We start from the raw sequence: 22,904 nt of genomic DNA on the forward strand, positions 1-22,904 counted from the left end.
AACTGAGTAAGAAACCCTTATGGTTAAATCAGGAGCCTAAATTTTGCAGGGCTCAGACTCCTTTCAGCATATCTACAAATATTTACATTGACTGTAAGACAACAAGCTTCCCAGCATTCCCTGGTCCTGGCTCCCTCAATATCCTTAAATGAGAGGACATTTAGCTATTCAGTCTAAAGGCCTTTTGATAGTACAGAACTTACTGGGAAATATGTTGCTTGGGTTAGTTGAATGTTAGCTCTGTTGCTTATTTCCCAGAGAGGATTTGAAAGTTATATATGTTTAGCAACTACTGTACACAAAAGAAAAATGGATTTCCATGAGGTCTCATAATCTGCTGGGAAACTGTCTCTAATGCTTGAAAAATTGCAGAACAAAAAAGAAACAAAGAAAACAGATGAGAAAGCCTTTGTGTTTTGGAAAAGAGATGGATTGGGGAAAGGAGGGCGAGGAGAAACAGGGAACATGTGGAATGTTTGGTGGGTTTCTGCCAAGAGTTCACTTCTCTGTTCCTTCACCTTTCTGTTCCTTCATTCTTATCAAGTTTTTCCCACCAGCTTCATCAGTATAAAATACTATTACGTTAGAAAAACAGCAGCTTCTACCCAGTTTATATAGATGCAGTTGTTTATTCAAGGGCATTTAGCTACAAATAAATTAATTATGTTGTGCATGAGACTTTGGGGTAAACAGGTAAAGAAAGGAAGTGGATCTATATGCTTGAATTATACAAACAGTAACATAAACACCACAGCCTCAACTCACCACATGCAAAACCTGCTCTCAGCCCTTACACATATATCAACAGCACTTCAAGTCCAACACGAGGTGCTGCACCATGGCCTTGAAGATTGGTATCTGGAGGACATGACCTCTAAAAGACTACATAGGGTGGAAACATGAGAGATCCGAAATGGCTTCTCACCTCAGTTGTGGGGATTCTGAACCTTCATCTGGGATCTTTAGCATCCCCTCCCTTTAGCATCCAGGGGGCCAGGAGCAAACACTCTCCTGCCGAGGCTGCTCAGTTGAATGGTCAGGAGAGGAGAATCCCTGTAAGCAATGCCTAGCCAGCTCTAGAGAGAACATATATGAATGTGTATAAAAGTACACAGAGAGAAAGAGCCAACAACAGATTAGCTCTCTTGATATCTAACAGGCTAACCCTGGAACATACTACTAATTATTACTGTATTAAGAATGGCAATGATTCAGCTATCCTCGTATTTTCCAAATTATTATCTAAACCTGTACTAATCTTTTGCAAAAACAAGCATGTTACATCTGCCCTGGCATTATAACCAACCAGAGGCAAAGAAGTAATTTCTCACAATTACACCAGCACAAGCTATCTAAATTCAAGGAAACATTTCAAACAAACTTCCACAGGACTGGAGAAAAGAGAAGTGAGAAAAGGAAGTAAATTGAGCACTAAAATAAATGTCTTGTGATCTTGCTTATAACCAAACAGGAAAATGCATCTTCTCTGGATAGAGCATTGCAGAGGAATTTCCAAGGTAAATTCACAAACTCTTGCCATTTGAATGCAATGACATAATTAGTTTCTTGCAATCGATGCCAAAAAATCTAATCCAAACTGGAAAAAAAAAGAGAGGAAACCTCCTATGAGACAGCTTTTATAAAAGCTTCATTCAGGGCTCCACCCTTATGTACTGTACCAGCCACCTTAGCTTTTCCACTCTCTCTGGTCCAAGAAAGCACTGACTAGTATATTAAAAATGTTTGGGAATGGACAGTGACAGCAGTATACGTTTTAATAATCAGGTACAGATTATCAGATGACCTTTAAGTCAAAATGGGGTACAGAAATTTAGGTCTAATAGATTGCAAACCAAGTAAACTAAAGTAATACAGATGGAAAAAAAATATGAAAAATATTTCAGATTTCTCAGTCCCTCCAAGAATCAGGCACTTTCTAGTGGAAACGTGTAGTTGGATTATTAAAACATGACATTAGTTACTTGGAGATAGAGATTATAACCTGTTCCCAGTCCAGTAAATAGAAGCTTTTGACACTTCTAACCAGGATTTCAAGCAAAAGCACTTCTCCTTCCAGTTGTACAATCAACTTCATTTGGAAAGGCACTTAATCCCTCAAACTTCAGCATTCCCCTTTCTATAACAAATCTATCCCTCTTCTTACAGGTCCAGGAATATCTTCTCACAGGCACATTTGGAACCATAACTAATTTTTCATAAAAATAATGTAAGCTACAAATTTCTACGAACGTTCATAATTTAAAAAAAAATTCTTTCATTAACCCCTTTGCTTTCTACATACCATTCATGTGCAGCACATGTTTTTTCCTCAGTTATGACTTATGGCAAGGACCCTCCACTACAAGTGCAGCACATGTTAAAAATGAGACCACGAATGCTGGTATTACTTTCTGCTCTTCCAGGTAATAAGTTGCTGTCTCTCTGCACCTGACAATGTATTTATAGTGAAATGCAGTCAATATATACACCCACAGCTGGGAATGAATTTTGCGCGTGTGTGACTTGCTCTTTCTTTCTCCTTTCTTCTTTCTCCCCAACACCAGGACTCAGCTTCCTCTGGCTTTTTCTGTCTAACGTCACTTTCATCTCCCATTCACCTACTGTCACAACTCCACATATTGAGTGGCACCAGCTAATAAAACTATGCTTGTTGCTTTATGGCTTTTTGGATAACTACTCCACTCTATGCCTTTTTTTTTTTTTTCTTACTTCCACTGTGGCTCTGCATACACAGTGTACTGAAGAAAAAATCTCCCTTGTGATTGTGTGAAATAACATTTAACAGCTTCACAAAACTGATACTATTTCTAAAAAGGGATTTTCATTTCTCAAGCATTCTGAAATTCATTGAAGTATTTGGTGCCATCTGTTTCTTCCTTTAAATAAATGTTTCCATCATGGCAACCACTATGACAAGCTACCAATATTTATGAGGATGTAGCAACACTCACAGGAACAGAAAAAGTGACATATGTGAACAGCAAAGAGAATCCACTTCAGCTTAAGGTGAACATGGAAGGAATACCTAGTGCCAGAATGAGGATGATATCCTTACATGTAACTCAGGAACACTGAGGTATAACTATTACATCAATGGATGTCTGTATTCCCACATCCAACAAAGACCCTCAGGGGATTTCAGCCTGCTTAGAGTCAGACCCACCATTTCTTGAATGAGTTCAAACAGTTGTTCAATGACATCTTCATGAGATCAGCCGCACAGCTGGCTTTCTGGTGAGGTTGGCTGGCTTTAAGTGGAAACTGTCAGTATCTGCCAAATGGTGGCCAGACACCAGAACAGACTTTCCAATTAGTGGAATACCCCATCTGATGGCTGGATGTGATTTGCCTGTGTATGTATGTGCATGCTCCACCTGTGTGCTACCACATCTGAGGGCTGGCTGCGGTGATACCCGTACAGGCAGCTTGTCGTCCCAGGTGAACAAGAAGGGAGTCAGTCAGTCTCCTTCTCACTGGGCCAGCAGAAGCCATTTCAAGTTTCTCACAGCTGAAAATCACTGTGTGCAGGTTTTACGTAAGGGCCTGTTGGAGCCGGAGCAGCTCGTTTGCTGCCCACCAGTGAGCTGTGAAACACAGGTTATTAGTTCCAGATGCTGCTTCAGTGCCTTTCCTTCTGCGGAAAGTGTGCAGAAGTCACTTCTTTTGGTTTCACGGGACACCCCAGAAATGGAAAACACCACCAAAAGTCACTGTGGATTTATTATTCCTCTCTCAACATCAGGCAGAAAGTCTTGTCTGTGATCTGAAGGGATCTCTGTTACACTCGCTGTGGACCTTACAGTTGGTTCACGACGGACCTCACAGCAAGAACCAGAACCACATATTAAGTACCAATCCATTGTCACTGCATGTTCAATACATGTAACAGGTGTGCCAATCCCATCACAGTCCCATTCACACTCTAACAGGGACCTTGCTTTGGACAGGAAAGAGAAGTGCCTTGTGACAGAAACCAGAGGAACACAACAGCTGCTTCAAAACTCACTATATTTGATCTACCTGTTCATGTCTCCAAACTTTCACCCTAAGGTTTTGACCAACTGCACCAAACCTTTCAAACTTCTTATAAGTTTGTTTCTCTTAAAAATATCACTACAGGAAAGTAATTTTTCTTGCCGCTTCTGAATTATAATAAAAGCAAATCCTGTAGCTGCATCTATCTGACATTTATGGTACAACACTCACTTGTAAATTCAAACCATTTTCTTCTTACCACACTGCAATTACAATCAGTACTTAATCTTGGTAGAACTCACCGTTTTCGTTTTGCATATTTGGGGGCAGGGGCAATCCAGCTTTAATTGTTCATTAAACAAATGGGGCAACAGAGAAGCTGAGCCTGCAATTTTCAGACATATCAGAAAATATAATTTCCTAGAGCCTGAACATTCCAGTGTAAAACATTTTGGGCTCATGGAAAGGTAATTGTGAAAATATACAGGCCCTGTGTAAACATAAAGTATTTACGAGGTCCTTCAAGGATTTCTATCCGACAGATTTTTGGCTTGTCTTCACTATCCTAGTATTCATCCTTCTATTGTATATACTGGTAATGAGGACTGCAGTAACTACCAATACACTTCCAAGTGCAGTAGGTCAGCAGTGAGCTATTACTCAGCCTCCAGCCTTTTCTATCAAAGGAGAGTGGTGCTGGCCAGGTCTCCATGATCCCTTATCTTGGTCAGCTCCACACTTGCTCCTCATCCTGCAACTCCAAACCTGGAGAGCACAGCACCAGCTCCAGCTGTCATCCTGGATATTTTAGGAAAGAGACTGGCTAAGTTTGGGAAAGGTTTATTTTAGGTTAGAGGAAAGGTTATATCTGGTGGTATTTACTGTAGCATGGGAAAAGCAATTTATTTGTTCAGAGTCTGATCTAAAAATAAACAGTAATGCAACCAGAATCTTGGTCTTCTTTGTATGGTTTCACCAATCTAAATAAATAAAGTCATTTTGATTCATGTAGTACCTTTAAGTAGTAGCTTCATTAAATAGGTAAAATTAGAGCAGGTAAAAAATTGTCTTCTAGGTTTCTCAAAAAATTTTGCATTTATATAAGGCATTTTGTTTAAGACACTGACAATACTTGGAAAGAGACTCTGAAAGGGACTTGAAGTATATAGGCACTTTTTTCTCTTGTGTAACTGAGAAGATTGAAAAATGAATTGGTCTGGCCAAAGCCACACAAGGAAATGGGGCAGATCTAAAACCAGAACTCCTCCTGCTTCCCTCCATATAGTCTTCCTCTTCCTGTCTGATCTGAATATTAATAATAATAAAGATTACCCTGTTTGCGTATGACTTTTTTTTCCTAAGAGACATTATTCAGATTTGGACACTGAAATCACTTCATGCTAAATTTGAAATTTTGGGTGAAATTTAACAGTAGAAAAGTTTGAGAAAATAGTGTCTCTGGTCTCTGAGGATTAAGGCTGAAAAGGCCTGTTAGTTCATCTTTGTAGGTCATTCAGTGTCACTGAGTCTTGCTTTTCCCCAAAATCATATAAAGAGAGAGAATCAGATCTCCTGAAAACTACAAAGCAAGCTGGCATCAGCCTCCTGCTAGGTTGAGATCATGAAGGGAGACAGGCTGGACTGTCCCAGAGAGAGCTGTGGGAGCTGCTGCAGGGACAGGAGGGAGCAATGAGTCTTTTCACCCATCCCGCACGGGCACCACCAACACCACATTGAAAACAAGGCAAGGCTGTGCCACTGGTCTTCCATGTACATAAAGTGGCACCTGGCTCTGCCGTAGTATTTTTGTCAGTGATCGTTTCCACTGTTTATGGCTCCCACAGCTGCTTCTCAGCTAAAACTCAAAATCCAGCACAGGAGAACAGGCAAAAAAAGGGACTAAAAATGGTTCTTTGCCATGTTTGCTTAAACCTGACATAGAGGCAACTTAAAGCCCAAATGTGATGTTAATAAATCTAACCCACATCTCAACACCTTCCCTCCATCTTTTCTGTGGCAGCCAGGGTTTTCCTCATACAAAGCATGGCCTTGTTACAGCAGCTCCCTTTTTCCTTTGTACAGGCAGAACAGGATCCAGCTTCCACCACAAGCACTCTACAAAAGATGGGCTGGATGCCCTCTGATGCAAATATATTGCCAAGTCCACCCTCTAATGATGTCTCTCGGGATGAAAGTGCCAAGCAGCCATGAAACACACTGGCTTCTCAAAGAGGCAAGACAGGATGTACCACATGGTGAGTTGTCTTTGAATGATCACTTGTGTCAGCAAGATGAGAAGGGAATCTTTTAGCACAGTAGTTGCTAACCTAGGCCCAAACCAAAAGTACCATCCTCAAAGTCTGGTGATTTTCAAAATCCAAAGCCTCATCTAAAAAAAAATCACTAATTACCCCGAAATTTAATTACAGGCCAAACCAGGACCTTGGAACCCAAATAACCCTCAAACTTGGGTTGGCTCAAATTCTGGATCCAGTGTCTGCGGTGTGGGCTAAGGCAAAGCTAGAAGGGAGAAAGAAAAAAAATTAGCCATGCTCCATGGATCTTTAATACAGGGCCACCTCTGATGCACTTTAGAAAAATATAATGAGACCACTATAATATATATTCCAGCCAAAATTCTTGGCTCCCAAAACCAGCTTTATATGGTATGCAATAGAGAAACACCCAGGAGACACTATAAGAACTTTGACAAGGCTAATATTAAGCTAGAACAAAACAGAACTACTGGCACCAACTCCACTCAGCTCTTAAGTAAACTTGTCCCATTAAAAAGTAGCCTCTAAGATATTTTCTCTCTGAAGTGTATAGTAGCTTATAAAAAGCAGGAAGGGTTGCCAAGTCATAGATGTGTTCAAGTACTCCTTACCCTCATTAAAGAACATTCCCTGGCAGCCCGCAGCTTTGAGTGTTCCAGAGAACCAGATTTTATAAGGGGGGTGTTTACAGTGGTGTGCAATGTAGCTGGAAATCACAGTCCACTGTAGCAGCCCTGTACTAGATACAGCTGTGTTTGGAGCCTTATCATCCAGAGCACAGAATTAAACAGGCAGGGTGATCAATGAGGTTCCAAAAACATAATGAGTATTAAGAAAATAAATCTTAAGCCTTCCTGCTCCATAGGAAGCAGAGCATCCAGAGATGCCAGTGCCTATATATAAATTAGGCGGTGAAATACCACTGAGGACCCAGGCCTCACTTCCACCAATTTTGTATATAACACTATTTACAGAGATGGCTTCAGAGTTAGCATGTACATAATGTAACTTCTTAATGTACCCATTGACTTCTACAGCAGTTAGGAGTTAAATTCCTTTGTGGAGCTGGTCCTTAATGCTGCCCCCACCTTGTTCATCTGACATCTATTTTCACTTCTCCATTCAGTGTCTAACACATCTTATGCCTGGGGATGTTATCCAGTCATGTAACAGGAATCAACAAAATTATCATATACAGAAGGTCTTTCCATTCTTAACATCAATGAAGAACTGGGAAAGGGAAGATCCACACCTTCTCTCTAACAGTATAAGTGCTGAGGACATAAAAATATGTGTTCTCTTAAGTCTCTCATTTTTCCTCTCTGCACTGTTTTCCAAAGACTTTTCAGTTTCAGTTGAAGAAGGATCCCAATTTATGTGGCATTTCTGTGGCATTTAAGCAAGCTGTTAGTTATCTGAATCTTTCATTCTACATATACAAATAAAATTTATCACCTGTTTATAAATATATGCTAGCTACCAGTTCCCACACAGCTGACCCCTGTCCCTGTTATGATTTGGGGAATCCAGCAATGCACAGTTTATACATTTTGTGATCTTTCAGAATAATACTGAACAAAGAGGATGAAAAACCCGGCACAAACATAACTGTGTCACCTAATGCTTTCCCAGTGCAAACTCTCAACCAAGCTGACGCAACAGAAAGAGGACAGTCTCTGCAAAATGATGTCTGGGTATAGGCATTTGAAGATAAAAATACTCCCAAAGTGTAGCAAATAAGTGCAACATAAAAACAGCAGAGCCTTATATACACTGTGTGGTCACTCTGAGATAAAAGAAAGACTAAAGAAGCAAACAGGCAGGCTCCCATAGCATCTTATTAGCTGCAGGATCAGGGAGGAAAAAAAATAAGAAATCTTGGTTTGCAGGAAAAACACATGGAAAGAAAAGTCATTGCCAGGCACCTTTCTGTAGAATTTCTGCCAAAGAACTTCTGTTCAAGTTTCAAGGATGCTCAGAAAAGTGATGAGGAAACAAAGGTAAGGAAACATGTAAAGAGACTAATTTTTTTTAACTGTCTTGTTTAATCTGTGTATTTCCCATGCTAGGTAAAGCAATAAGATCTTGGTTTGGGAATTCTTACAAAGACTGCATGTTAGGCTTCATAATTAATTTCAATTATGACAGTTTTTACTTTAAGAGGCAGACTACAGAGTTCCCTTGAGTCAATATTCAGGGTTTGGGATGCCCAATCTATAAGAGATCAAGGGATCAGTCCAAATCCCAGAAGTCTAAGATGGCTGAATGGTGACGCTTCATTTGTTTAACAAATGAAGGATTAACAAATGTTTGGATAACAAGGTAACAGAGTATCCAAGAAGTGTGCTGGAGAGACCAGTGACATAGAATCATAGAATCACAGAAGCTTTGGGGCTGGAAGGAACCTTAAAGATCATCTAGTTTCAACCCTTCTGCAGTGGGCAGGGACACCTTTCACAAGACCAGGTTGCTCAAAGCCCCATCTGACCTGGCTCGCTTATGTCCAACCTAACCTATCATCTTTTAGTTTAAAACTGTTGCCACTTATCATATCACTACAGGCTCTGATAAAAAGTCTTTCTCCATCTTTCCTATAAGCCCCTTTAAGTATTGAAAAGCTGTAATAAGGTCTCCCCAGAGTCTTTTTTTCCAGGTTGAACAACAACAACTCTTTCAGCATTTCTTCACAGGAGAGGTGTTCCAGCCATCTGATCATTTTTTTGGACCTCCTCTGACCCGCTCCAATAGATCCATGTCTTTGTTGTACTGAGGACCCCAGAGCTGGATACAGTGTGCCAGGTGGGGTCTCTCAAGGGCAGAGTAAAGGGAGAGAACCACTTTCCTCAACCTGCTGGTCACACTTCTTTTCATGCAGCCCCGGATATAATTGGTTTTCTGGGCTGCAATTATACATTGTCAGCTCATATCTAATTTTTTTGTCTATCAATATCCCCAGTTTTGGAGGGCTGCTCTTAGTCCATTCATTACCTTGTCTGTAGTGATCCCGGTGACTGCCCCAACGCAGGGGCAGGACCTTGTGGAATTTCATGAGGTTCAAAATGGCCCACTCCTCCAGCCTGTCAAGGTCCCTGTGGATGGCCTCCTTTCCCTCAAGCATATCAATGGCACTACTCAGCTTTGTGCCATCCACAAACTTGCTGAGGGTACAATCTCACTGTCTATGTCATTAATAAGGATATAGAACAGTACCAGTCCCAGTATGGACTCCTGAGAGTCACCACTTGTTACTAATCTCCATTTGGACATTGGGCCGTTGTCTGCAACTCTTCGGATACAGCCAAACAGCTAATTCCTTATCCATCAAACATTCCATCCAACAAACCCCTACCTCTCCAAATTAGTTAAAAGTCTCTTCGATACAAGATTGTATTGAAGACCTTGCAGAAGTCCAAGTGGATGATATCCATAGCTCTTCCCTTGTCCACTAATGCAGTCACTCTATCGTAGAAGGCCACTAGATGAGTCAGGTATAATTTGCCCTTTGTGAAGCCATATTGGGTGTCTCAAATCACTTCCCTATCTTCCAAATGCCTTGACACAGCTTCCAACAGGACCTGTTCCATGATCTTACTGGGCACAAAGGTGAGGCTGGGTGGTTGGTAGTTGCTGGGGTCTGCCATTTTATCCTTTTTAAAAAATGGGTGTGAAGTTTCCCTTTTTCCAGTCACTGAAGACTTCACCTGACTGTCATGACTTTTTAAATATAATGAAGAGCAGCTTAGCAACTACATCTGCTACTTCATATATGTATCAGCCTATTCAGACTACGTCTAAGAGGACTTAGACTAAACCTTGGCAGTCTGTAAAGTATTTAAATCTCTACCAACTTGTGATACTACATATTTTGCTTTAGAGTATTGGTATAGTCTGACCAAGTTATCCAGAAACTTTTTTTAATGCGTTTGGAGAGAAAAAATAAAGGAGTGGGAGGAAAACAAAATTATATATATATATGCCATATATATATATATATATATATATATATATATATGTCGTTCAAGTGAATAGGACCTTACTCTGAACCAGGAAAGCAGTTATAATTCTTTCCATGGGCTTATCATCTAATTGGAATACCATGGGAAACGTTATGGCTTCTTCCCCTCTGCTTTATCTGCCATGGTACATATAGAAATCACCCATAATGTCACAGATTGGTTTTATTTCCTCTTACCACATCCTGGCAATTCTTCCTCTCATTATAAATACAGTTAGATTATACCTACCATTCAATGGGCCTGTTAAAAGCTTTCAGATACGACTACATTTAGAAGAAAGTTTGGACAGCCACCAATATTTTGTTCTTCTAAAGGGTCATTGGAATCTAAGAGATTGTCCAGTAGACCTCAATACTGGGAGAAAAGACAGCTGAAGTGTTCTACTTTGGCTGTGGATATATACTATTCAAATATAAATTTGAAGAGAAAGGGAGTCTCTTTTGTTCTACTTTTACAGCATATCACACCATGAGGAAGTTGTTCAGGATTCTTTTAGTCCTTTTCCCTCTAAGCTCCGGGTTTCAGAGAACCCATACAGCCTCTGTGAAGAACATGAGAGAGAAAATTTGAGGATCAGCAATATGAGAGACCTCACCATTTGACTCTGTAATGAACAAAAGATATCACATCCAAGTAGGGAATGCATTTCAGCTTCAGGAGGGAACTGTACAGGGATATGTTGACCGTGACAGCCAGCATTTTCAGTAGCAAGGACTAGACATCATTTGTGATCTCTGCCTAAGGGGAAAAGAGAACAAAGGACTTTCCCTTTTTATTTTTATACCTGCAGATGAAGGCAATGGTTGCACAGGACTGTATTCTTTCACAAGGGAATGGGAAGCAATTCAGTCCACTGAAAGGAGAAGACTACTCCCCCTCCATCCTAGGGATAGGTAATCAATCAACACTTCCACTAGAGAGTCTTGGCTGATGCAGTAACAGCTCCCCCTCCCATCCCTATCATCTTGAAGTGCAACATTTACATTAAAACTCACATCTGATTCCCATATTTCAGGTGGCTTGTGATAATTTTGATGTGTCAGAGAAGGGTAAGTAGAGATGGAGTAGCCAGATTGCTTAAAATAGCTTGGCATTGTGACAAACACTAAAAAATGCAAACAAATCCAAATACTTTTTCTTTTTTGCTGAGGTCAGGAGATATAATATTGTTTTCCCATACTTCTGCTTCCTGACAGAACAAGCTCCTTGTACAAACACTGTCTTGAAGGATGCCAGAAAAGGGATGAAGCAGCTTTCAACAGAAGTCCAGCTCAGGAGATCAAGCAGCAGGAACATCAGTTACCATGCAGGGCAATGTTTGGCAGTACAAGGCATGGTGCAGGTAACCCTGTCCCTATGATCACAAATCCATAAATTGGCACTGGAGCACCAGTTGTAGAAAATAGGCACAAATGATGGTATCTCACCTAAAACATCTTTCCTGAGTATACTTGTCCTTTCTCCCTGGGTAGTGAGGGTATAGTCAGATGAGTGGAAAAGTATGTACCATGTTTTAGTACTTTATTCTCCTTGAGCTAATTGTTTTACCTCTGTGGTTGGATACAACCACCATAACTAAGTGCAAAGGTAGACCAAGTTCACCTGACCTACTACTGCAAATATCTAACAGGTGTGGTAGCAGTGACTTAACAAAGTACACCAGTACAATTGCCTTTGAAAAAAGGATTCAGAGTGAATTCTCCTACAAAAAACAGAGAGCAATGTGAATGCAGTTAATGTTGTTTATGCACAACTCACAATAAAGTCAAACATTTTTCATGGTGAAAATGACTGCACAGAAGTATTCCCTTTATGATACCTTACTAAGACTTTTTAGTAAAAACTGATGTCTCCTTTCACATCCCACAGTTTCCTCTATCATTGCATCCTATTAAAAAGCTACATTCTTTAGCAATTACTCTGGGACTAAATGAAAATTTTCCTCATAAGACTAAGAGGCTTTTGAATAGAATTTTTTCTCCAATTCAGACAAAGTGAATCACAGCACATGGCCATTTAATAGACCTCATTAGTTAGAGATTGTTAAGTACTCCAAGTATCTACGTTCAAAGAATGCCAATAAACACATTTCTTCATGATAAGCTGCAGCAAATGTATCCAGACTTACATTTTCACCCTCATTCCGTCTCTGTTCTGGGTTGGGAAAGATAACATTCAGGATGATTTACAGCATATCCCAACAAGGGACTCATATGGCATAGTTAGCCATGTACGACAGGGTCATGCAACTGTCCTTTCTGCTTGGACATAGCCAGGGATTTCTAATAACACGACAGCATTCTTTGAATGTCTCTTTAAACCTAGCATTCAACTGTTTTATTTAAAACAGGAACATGTCAGTTAAAAGGAAAACAGCAACTGTGGGATTTTAAGAATTACTTCATCATATCTGCTGCAACTCATTCACACAGATGGATACTCCTTTATTGTGGATTCCTTCTAAGGTTTTTTAAAGTATCTTGCTACAGGGAACTCTTCCAGAATAAAACCAATATTAAAAGCTAATATAAAAACACTCTAAAAAGCTATAAAAGCACGCTGAAACTCTAAATATAAAAACTTTTGAAACTTAAAAAACATTATCTAAAACACACTCTGTCTAAAAAACATTCTCAAGTGATTGTTTTAACTATACAGAATATCTTCAGAACAGCAAAAACCAGCAAGAACCAGTCTTGCTCTCCAGTCACCTCTTCTTGGTTTTCATCCCATTTTATCCCTTCCTCCTACCCTCCTACCCTCTAGGAGGAACAGTAAAGCTGACCTGGCCCAGATCATCATAATCGTTGGAAACATTCAGCAGCATTTTACACCTGCAACTGAGAAACCTTCAGGCTTGTGCTGATTTTCCTCAGCCCTGCAGCCTTCCTGAGTGCTGGCATCTGGGGGCAGGATGGCTCCTCTTTACAACAGCTCACTGAATGCTCAGAGCAAGTGCCTCTGGGTTCAGCACTGGACTTCACTTCCTCCAAGAGTTAATGCCTGTTGAGCAGAAATGCTGTTTATCTTTGGCAGGCTAGTATGGCTGAGGTCATTTTAAAAAAGACAGGTTAAAAGCATTTTGAGCAATATCTTTTGTGTGTAAGTAAATTTAAACTTGGGCCAAAATAGAGCTGGTGGAGCTGGGCTGAACTCTCACTACAGATGGAAACTGGAGAGGCAACTTCTGTGAAAGGAAGTTTTCTTGGAAATAGGCAATACTGGAGTGAAAACATAGAGCAAATCTGCAGATGACGTAGAAATCAATGATATATTTGAAGCATAAGCATGAAAAAGTGATAAAATCATTTATAAACTTCCAAGAAAACTTTCCATGAAAATTTAACCCATTATGTGATCTTAAAGTGAAGTTGTACACTAATTATAGATCAAGTTATTTATGAAGTCAAGCCTAATGAAAAAGTAATTTAAAAATGAACTTGATTTCACATCTAGGTACTTAGAGAGCTAGAGAAAATCTTATTTCCTTCTTACCGGAGGTTCTCAAGTTGTGAGGGAACATTTATTAAGCATAAAAGCATATCAAAAACTAGAATTAACTCGAGAGATCAAATAAGAAATGCTGGGGAAGGGAATTGCAACAAAGAAAGATTCCAACACAAAAGATGCAGTCACTCATATACTGAAAAGAAAAAGTATGCTGCTCTTAGTGCTGAAGAAGAAGAAAGAATTCATCAAAACCTGCAGCTAAAACCTCAGTCTATTAATGACAAGGATGATGGCAATTCAGCAGCAAAGTTCTCCTTAGGGTATCTTGACAAAAATCAAGAAAGAACAAGTTAATCCAAGAACTGTGATGGATTCAAGTCATCTTATATAAACATATGGACAGGCATGAATCTACACACACATATATGTGCTCTTCAGAGGGCTTTATTAGTATTCCGTGGTTAGAGAAGGGCCATCTGCTCCCTGCTGGGAGAGACAAAGTGCAGAGCCTCGGGACTCGGCTGCATGAGGAAGTTCACGCTCCATGAGCTTGGGTGTAAATTTACTGCATATTAGCTACTCTGCACTAACTGCCCATTTGGGTACCCTTGGTGCCTGGAAAGTGAAAAACAGCATACTTCACCTTCAAAAAGGAGCCCACCTAACTCACACAAAAGTACTCTTAAAGCTAACCTGCACAAAAGCACTCAGTAAGTACTAGAATCGTTCACCCAGGGAATTAATGCCAAGTAACTAGCAGGCTGTAAATTTACACTGAAGCTCCCTGCATGCTAATTCTCCCAGCAGACAGGTCCTTGTGAGCCCAGAACAGCAGCCAAGCAAGCTCAGCCACAGTCCAGCACCATCAGGAGCCCATGTGGTCCATGGCTGCAAGCTTATGCAGCCTTTCCTTTAAAAATACCTATGTGTTCAAACCAGTTCCTAAAGAATCTCAGAAAGGAACAAGCTACACAGAGTATTACAGAGGGAGAGATAAAATATGGGTGGCAAAAGCAGAGAAAGAAGGGGGGGAAGTTAGGGGCAGCTGTCAAATGCCTACAACTCTTCAGCCATTAAACGTGATGTTTCATTTATCGATACTTCTTCCAAGACTGAATTTTAGGGGCTGCTCTTTAGAATGCAGTTTACTCTCTGTGCATATTGCCAGACTTTTTTTTAGTTTCTTTTGGTCCTGTGGGTGAGGCAGGCTGTGCCAAAAATGTCTTTGCCCAGGGCACCCGCCTATGCAAAGCCAGCAGCACTAATAGGCACTGGAAGCACTCCACACTGACACTTCATACATCAGCAGCCTACTAAACTGTACCTATTTTTTTCAAGATTCTCTCTCTATACAAAATCTAGAAAAATGTCATTTACACACAGAGAGACCGCAATTTATTTATCAGCACAGTTATTCAAACCTCTTTAAACATCTTCTTTGTCACCAGAGGCACTTTTCAACAACCCCCATGGTCCTTAGTTTCTCAGGCCTCCACATCATTATAATCTATTAGGCACCTTCATGTTAGCTCTGTTTTATTATATAACACATAATTATGCATTTCATTAACAGTATCACCAGGCACAGTACATCAAAGGGAGAAAGGCAGCTGCCCAGGAAATTTAAAAAGATGCAGTTTACCTAAAGCTCACTGTTAAAAAACCTCCCCCACTTTCAGTTAAATTTCAACATGTTCCAAAGATTTTACTCCAGCTCAGAGAACAGTGTCCAAACAAACTCATTAGATGCAAGGCTGCTGATACAGTGAATATTCTGTGAACCCTTGATATTTCCAATAATGTAAAAGAAAAAATCATCAATCAGCTACATTGTGCAAAATAATTTTCTTTCTTCTAGTGAAAGAGAGCTCTCTTGCTACTTGCAGCCTACAGTGACAAATGCAGAAGTGTCTATCAAAAATAGAAAAAAATACATTTATTTTGTAGTCTAATTAATTTTTCAAGATTTGTTCAAATAGAAGAGCCGTCTGAACAAGGAAAAAACCAAAATCTTCTTCCATCACATGGTATAAAAACCATCACCCTTGGAAGAAGCGAACTCCCCAGAAGAAATAATTTTGTCATTCTTCACAAGGTTATGCACACTAAACTGGAAGGCCTGGAATTGGGAAAAAAATTGGGAAAAAAACAAAGTAGCTGCTGGACAAAGGTACAAAGTACACTTGAGAGTGAGTTTAAAAAGGAGGTGGATGGGAAGTGAAATCTTGGTATTAACAGTCAGATCAAACAGTTTTGGAGTTGAGGCTGCAGCTGTCACAGTACACCAACTCTGAGCACAGTTTCTCAGTCTCTACACCACCAGATTTTGTGGCAGAGTACACATGGTCCCAGGAACGCACTTTTCATTTCTCTCACATGCAACTAGAACTTCCCTCAGTTGAAATTTTTGCTACTATTGATTAAAGACACCAAGAAAACATTGTTCACAGTCAACAGAACATTTCCAAAGAGTGGAGGGCAGAAAACTTTTGATCATTCTTTTCCTGGAGCAAATGTGCACAGGGTTCACTTCATGTAAAGAATGGAAGGAGACAACAATTCCCTACTCACAGAAGTAAAAGAACTGCTCATACAGCTTTCTTGAAAATAGGAGTTTATGAAAGTAATGTCTCCCAGAATTAAGTTACATGTATTGTCACAGCCATTTCATAACAATGCAGATCTGCATTTCAATTTCTTTAATCTCTGGATTATCATCTGCTAGCCCTCAGAAACCTGTGCTTTGGAACACTTGAGTCACTTTAATTGCCACTTAATAATGTCCTGACAAACTATGAATTGAAATGCCTTTATCGTGGTCCACTATTTCCATCTGGAATTACGCCAAAAGAGGCACCTTCTTCACATATCGATCCAGCTGAATACTCCCTTCCTGAACTTGCATTAATCTCTCCTTTTAAAACTAAGTGAAAAATACTCTTTTCCTGTGCACTTCACCTTTAAACAAATTCTTTATAGTCCCAGAACTACATTCATTAACTCAACTCACTTTACTGTGTCTCCTTATCACTCACCACCATCACTGCTGGAAATTTTTGGAAAAGTGGGATGCTGCAATACAGTAAACATAAATCTCCTAAAAAGGCACGATTGTCATGCTAGCCCCAAAAAGTTATGCACTCAAGTTCCCTCACCCTGCTGAAAATGATTATTTCTTTCAGCCTGAGGCACATGAAGCTGTGCATCACACTCTACAAAGGGCGGCACACCCAGCATAGGTTCACTGTGAGGACATGCGTCCTGCCAAACCCCAGTGCCAGGAGGATTGCACAATTAGTGGGATTCTTCCTCTTCCAGAGCTCTACCCCGTTAACTATTCCATGCCTTTACAAGGAGTAGGCAGCCTCTAGTACCCTAAAGCTTAATTGTTGCCAAGACAGAGCATGAAAAAGTCTCGGCACGTGGCACATACTCTTTAAGCAAAGTAGTTCCAATTAATCGCACTAGTGCACTACTTCTTAATTTACCTTAATTCCTCATATTAAGTGAGCTTTTGTCACAGTTTTCTCTGATGTGAATTTAAATATTTTTCTGAATTTTTCTGAAGCCAACCTGTGAGTTTTTTTGAAGCATTATGTTGATGATTTCCTTGGTAGAAGAGAGAAGATTTTTTTTCTAGTTCCAAGACCTACTACAGCAGCAGGACATTGATTACTATAGAGAACACAGAAATACCCAGCACAGCCAAGTAATCCCTGGAAACGTATCAAATTCCTTTGAGCCTCAGTCCTTGGGAACTTGATGGAAAATGCTATGCAAATGTTTGATCTCTTGTTTTAGTCCCCCAAGGCCTATAAATACACCTGTTTTGGCAGATCGCTACAATGGATGAAAGTGATATCGGAAACAGTATTGGTGATACCAGTGACTCTTGCCAAGATCCCCTGGAAAGATATCTATCAGTGACTTTTTCTGTAATCTGGCTCTTCATCTTACATATACAGCAGAAATGAAACCATGAAAGGAGGTTTCAAAGCTGTCTAAATCAGTGTCGGGAAGGTAACACGGGTGCGTGTTGTGTCAAGTGAACCTTCTATTAACAAAAAAAGCAGCATTGTGTATGTGTATTGCTGAATATGCCCAAACATTCAGCAGGCTCACATATTAAATCTTTTCAAAACAAGCACTGTACTGTATAATAACCCATCCAAGCAACCTTGTACTTTTTTAACGCACAGTGTTGCAGAATGCTTTAAATTATGATTCATGACCATTTTTTAAAAGTAAGATAGACAACTGCAGTGAATCTGTCATATTAAGTGATGCTAAAACCAACACCTCCAGAATGACACAATTCTTGTGGTCCCAGCTCCAGAGGCCTATAAAAGGCTGGAGAAGAAAGAGCCACTTGAATACAGACAGCTGCAGACTGAGGCTATTTGATAAACACTCTATGCCACAGGCTGAGAACTTCATTTCAGTAGGAGATTATACCTTGAATAACAGAACAGAAACCTTACAAAATCTTGCTGTTATCAAAATGAACATAGGTATTCATTCACTGAGCCACCAGTTTCTTAAAGAAGTGCATTACAAAAATCTGAGGTTCTGAAACTGTTCCCCATCCCCTTCTCCATGAGAATAGTTTCACTTATTTCATTTTCCAGACAAGTTACTGCCAAAAAACACACAGTGCTCTTCCCCTAGTTGGAGTAAATTCAACAGAAAATATTAGGATCTAATGTATTTAACAGTTTGCTGATTAGGCATTGTTACTCCAATTATTTTGGGATTAATTTGAATAAGACTAGAATTAGTACAACACTACTCTGTATCTCTGCTTATTTGTAAAAAAGTTGCAATCAGGTTCTGAAATAATGTTAAACGTACAATTTGAACACATTAGCTCCTTCTGACAGGCAGTGGAAGCAGAGCGAACACTTACCCTGTTAAGTTAGCTTGAAGATTTTGAAAAACTGTTTTGACTAGGGTTTAAACGCTTCGTTAGAAAAAAAATCAGGCAGCTTAGTAACAGAAAGTTAGGCCCTGTCAAAACAACTTCTGCGAACCATCTCAGGTGTAATCAAAAACGGTAAGTGAGCCCTGAACTATTTAAGTGTGACAGGCTGATGCATTAAACAGCCTAGCACTGGGAAGAACCTGCCAAATTAATTTCCAAATAATTATGCACTTCCTGTGCCTGCTTTGAAGGAAACATGGTGCGAAAAATCTTGAATACTACACATTTTCCCCAGCTTCTGCAAAAGATTTTCCTTTCCCCACCAAAATCAGATAGAAAAGCAGCCATGTGGCATTCTCTCCTGGGGAGTTAAAATGAAGACTGTGGCCATGGGGAGAATCCAAAGGCTAAATTCAGTATTGAGTAATCCTGCTGGAATAACAGTACTTAAAGCATCTAATTTTGAACTATTTTTAAGCATCTAAGGAGAGAAGAATTTGAACTTGGCTGTTGGGTGGGCACATATGCCTTCCTGCCCTTTTGGTAAGGACTCCATAACACATGCCTTATTTACCATCAGAGCAAAAAAAACGCTCCCTGATCCAGACCATGTACATGTGTACTCATTCTAAAGCAAGGGTCAAAATCTTCTCTCATCTATGCCAGTGTATCACAAGAGATGCTGACATGATCTATCATGCATTTTCTGTACTGCATTTTCACACAGCAGTGGTTCTCCTGGCAGAGAGAATGCTGCTTATCATTTTCTCTCCGTGTTTGCCCCAGGAACCCAATGTCCCTTTCACGCCCTTCCATCTTGAGCAAGTCAGAGGAAGGCACAATCAGTAATCTCTCAAGGTCTGCATTGCCAAAGTGTGCTGTGAGGATGTATTCATTTTTTACAGCCAGTTCTCTCCCTTGTCTTCATCTGTTCCCTCCCAAGTATTGCATACACTCTGCTAAACAAGTGGGAGAAAGGGAAAAGTATGACTCAAGTCTTCCAAATAAATTCTCTTTACTTTGACAAAGGGTCAGGCTGAGGAACAGGGTGAAATGGGAGCAGTATAACCAGAGTAATCTGAGGTCAACCTTCATGTTCGTATGATCTGAAGTGCCAGACAACTCTACTCCAGCTATTTGCACAGTCTATGCAACTTCATCCTTTCTAAAGTCAGACACTGCTGTTTCACAAGTTGCACCAGCAACTGCAGAAATCGCATGCTGCTGCATAACTCACCAACAAACAACAGTCTGGGTGGCCACTGCCAGTTTGGGGTGTTGGTGGGGTATTCCTTTAGAGATGCAAGAAAGCAGCTCAGGTCTGACTCTGCAAGCTTGCCTGAGGCGCAGCCATAAGGCACTGAAGAGTTTTTCTGTCATCACTCTCTCACATTTCAAAATGAGAGAAGAGCCATCATTATGACAGGTTCCACTGGGTGCCATTTTTGCTCCACTTTTCTGCAATGCTTCTACTTCTCCATGTGCTTTCATTGCTTCCCCTTGATGCCTTCCTCTGTTCAGTCTTGTTCATGAGAGCAGCACACCTTTCACCAGTGTTCACTGTCACCACCATGTATGTTCTGGATCCAGCCTTATTCCTCTTCCAAAAAAAACCAGAGGACATGCTGAAACTGAAGCAACAAAACATGTCATTCTGCCCATGTTAAGCAGAGGGTGGGCCATGGTCTTCCTTAGGGATTTACCTCTCTCAGGAGAGAGGTAAACCTACAGTAGGAGCCTCCTTCCCACCAACAGACCATGTCCAGCCCAGCAGCTGCTGGGTTGTGAAATCACTTGCTCCTGTTTCAGCAGGGTCCAATAATTAAATGGGGATCTCTGGCCCCAAGCCCCCATTCATTAGAACATCTGGTTACATGGGGTTTTAATTCAAAATGATTATAAAACCCTCAGACTGGGGGAAAAAAAAAAAAAGAGATAGGTTTATTGTGGTAGCTTTCATCCCAGAGATAAATCATTTTCTCAAAATTTGGAAAAAAACCACTATTGGCAGCATTAGGAAGGTTTTAAAGTTAAAAATATAACAAGAATTAATGGTTTTCATGACAATGTAACTGAAAAATGTCTTTAATTTGGAAACAAATTAAATTTGGCAAAGAATTAGTACATAAGACAGCCCTATTGCATTTTGTACTTTAAAAAAATTGAAAACAGATAAGATACTGTGAATTAAAAATAACTTCTGCAAATTAAATTCCCATGAACTTTCACTAAGGTTTGTGTTACCTGCCCCAAATGTACAGTTGTATGTTGGAATACACTAGATCCCTTTATTTATAAAATACCTTTAAAGCTACTGAAAGCTAGAGCCAGAAAAATGACTATACAAAAATGCTATCTTCTCAAATTACAACTTAATTTCCAATGCGTGTATTTAAAACAGAGATGCAGTCTCAGTTTCAATATTTCAGATGCATAACTGAACTTTCTAAAAGTTCAATGCCAATTGAATCCATGTTGAATTCAGTCGTGTCCATTTATTTTACTGATAAAACCTGCTACCAAAGCTGACACAGCTATATTAGAGATAGAGCTGGATTCTCTTCTAATTTAGGAATTACCTACAGGCTAACCAATTGTCCCACAGTTGCAGTTCTTCTTTAGAGATTATGAATCCAGGAATCAGAGGGGACTTGTTCTGACTTTCTTGGGTTGGGTTCACAAGGCTACTATCCAAAAAGAAAAAAAGGGGGTTCTTTGGCTTTTCCCTACAAGCATACATTTCTTACGGAATGTTCCATTGACCTGACAAATTGCTTATCATGCCTACAGAGCAGTATCTTTTAGGTTAAAACCCAAGAAGCTTTCATTTGGAATGCTATATTGTCATCTCCTGCAAATTTTAAATTTGGATTTGCCTTGGCCTCTCAGATTAAACTACACCTCCCACGATGCACCTCCCCCTCCTTCCTTGAACATACCAAGAAAGTTTCTTTACTGTTTCATGGGAAACATTTCATTCCTTAAAGGAAAATGTTAACATGAAACAACCAAGTTTTATAGCAAGACATTTTAAATATTTTTTCTTTATTTCTTTTTTTCAGATGTTCAGTTTTTTGATGAAATGTTCAAGGTTTTTGTAAAAACAAATCTGAAGGCCTCATTTTCAGACAAAAATAGAGGAGAAGTAAACTTTTTGAAATCATTCTAGCCAGGGTGGTGGTGAGAAAACAAGCTCTTGCAGACTACCATGTTTATAGTCACTCCAACTAAAAAGGTATTTTATTGTGTTTGACCATAGAATCATATTAATCTCATCTGACCATAAGATCTTTCCTAAGAATAAGAAATTCATGTATTTCAAATCAGCCTGTTCAGTCTGTTCTATGCCAAAAGCATACTCAGCACTCAGAGAAATATTCTCCTCACACCACAGCAAACCATAACCCTTATCAAGGAAAGGATCGCGCTTTGGATGGCACTATGAGTTTGGAAGGAAACTCCCTTCTCTTCAAGTAGCCAGATCTAACACCATGTTTTATGGCCCGAAAACAAGACTCGTTTCTTTTAAGACCAGAAGGACCAATTAAATAATTTAATTTGACATCTTGCAAAATATCCTGCTTCCTGTAATTACTCATGCCATAAGACCTGCCCTGAAAAGCTGTCATGGACCAAGATCCAATAGTCTCCATATTCTGAAGCTCACAGTACAACTATGCAGCAGCTCGAGCCCTGTCACTTTGGGGTCAGCTGCTACTCTATTTGGAAAGAACATCAGGTACACAAGCTCAGCTTTGTGCTAGCACTCACTTTTTCACTTAATAATTTACCCAAAAAAAGTATGACAAACTAGGGGGAAACTATGAATTATAGAAAGACACCTACAGTCTAGTTGGTGTTTTAAAGTCAGATATTTAAGGGGTATTTTTATTGCTTCCTTTATGGAATCACAGAATGGTTTCTGTTGGAAGGGACCTTAAGGATCACCTAGTTCCAACCCCCCCACCATGGGCAGGAAGATCTTCCACTAGACAGGATTGCTCAAATCCCCATCCAGCCTGGCCTTGGCCCTTCTCTTACCAGAGCAAGATCTAAGACAGCAAGTACATGAGTAAGTGTCACGTAAGGCATAGTTTGCACTGAAAACCTTTTGCACTGCTAAGTCCTGCCAGCTCTGCCAGAGCACCTCCTGGAGTAACATCCAGCTCCCTTTGCAGGCTCTCCTCATTGCCTATGTAACAGTCACAGGCATTTATATACCAGAGGGGGACAAACCATTCCATA

At 40.0% G+C, this 22,904-nt stretch overlaps 1 pseudogene; it reads right to left on the reverse strand.

The window, feature by feature from the left end:
• The window catches only part of LOC116782771, a 78,656-nt pseudogene that overhangs the window by 22,674 nt on the left and 33,078 nt on the right, over positions 1-22,904 (reverse strand).

The sequence above is a fragment of the Chiroxiphia lanceolata genome, chromosome 1 (genome assembly GCF_009829145.1).
Source record: "Chiroxiphia lanceolata isolate bChiLan1 chromosome 1, bChiLan1.pri, whole genome shotgun sequence".
NCBI lineage: Eukaryota > Metazoa > Chordata > Aves > Passeriformes > Pipridae > Chiroxiphia > Chiroxiphia lanceolata.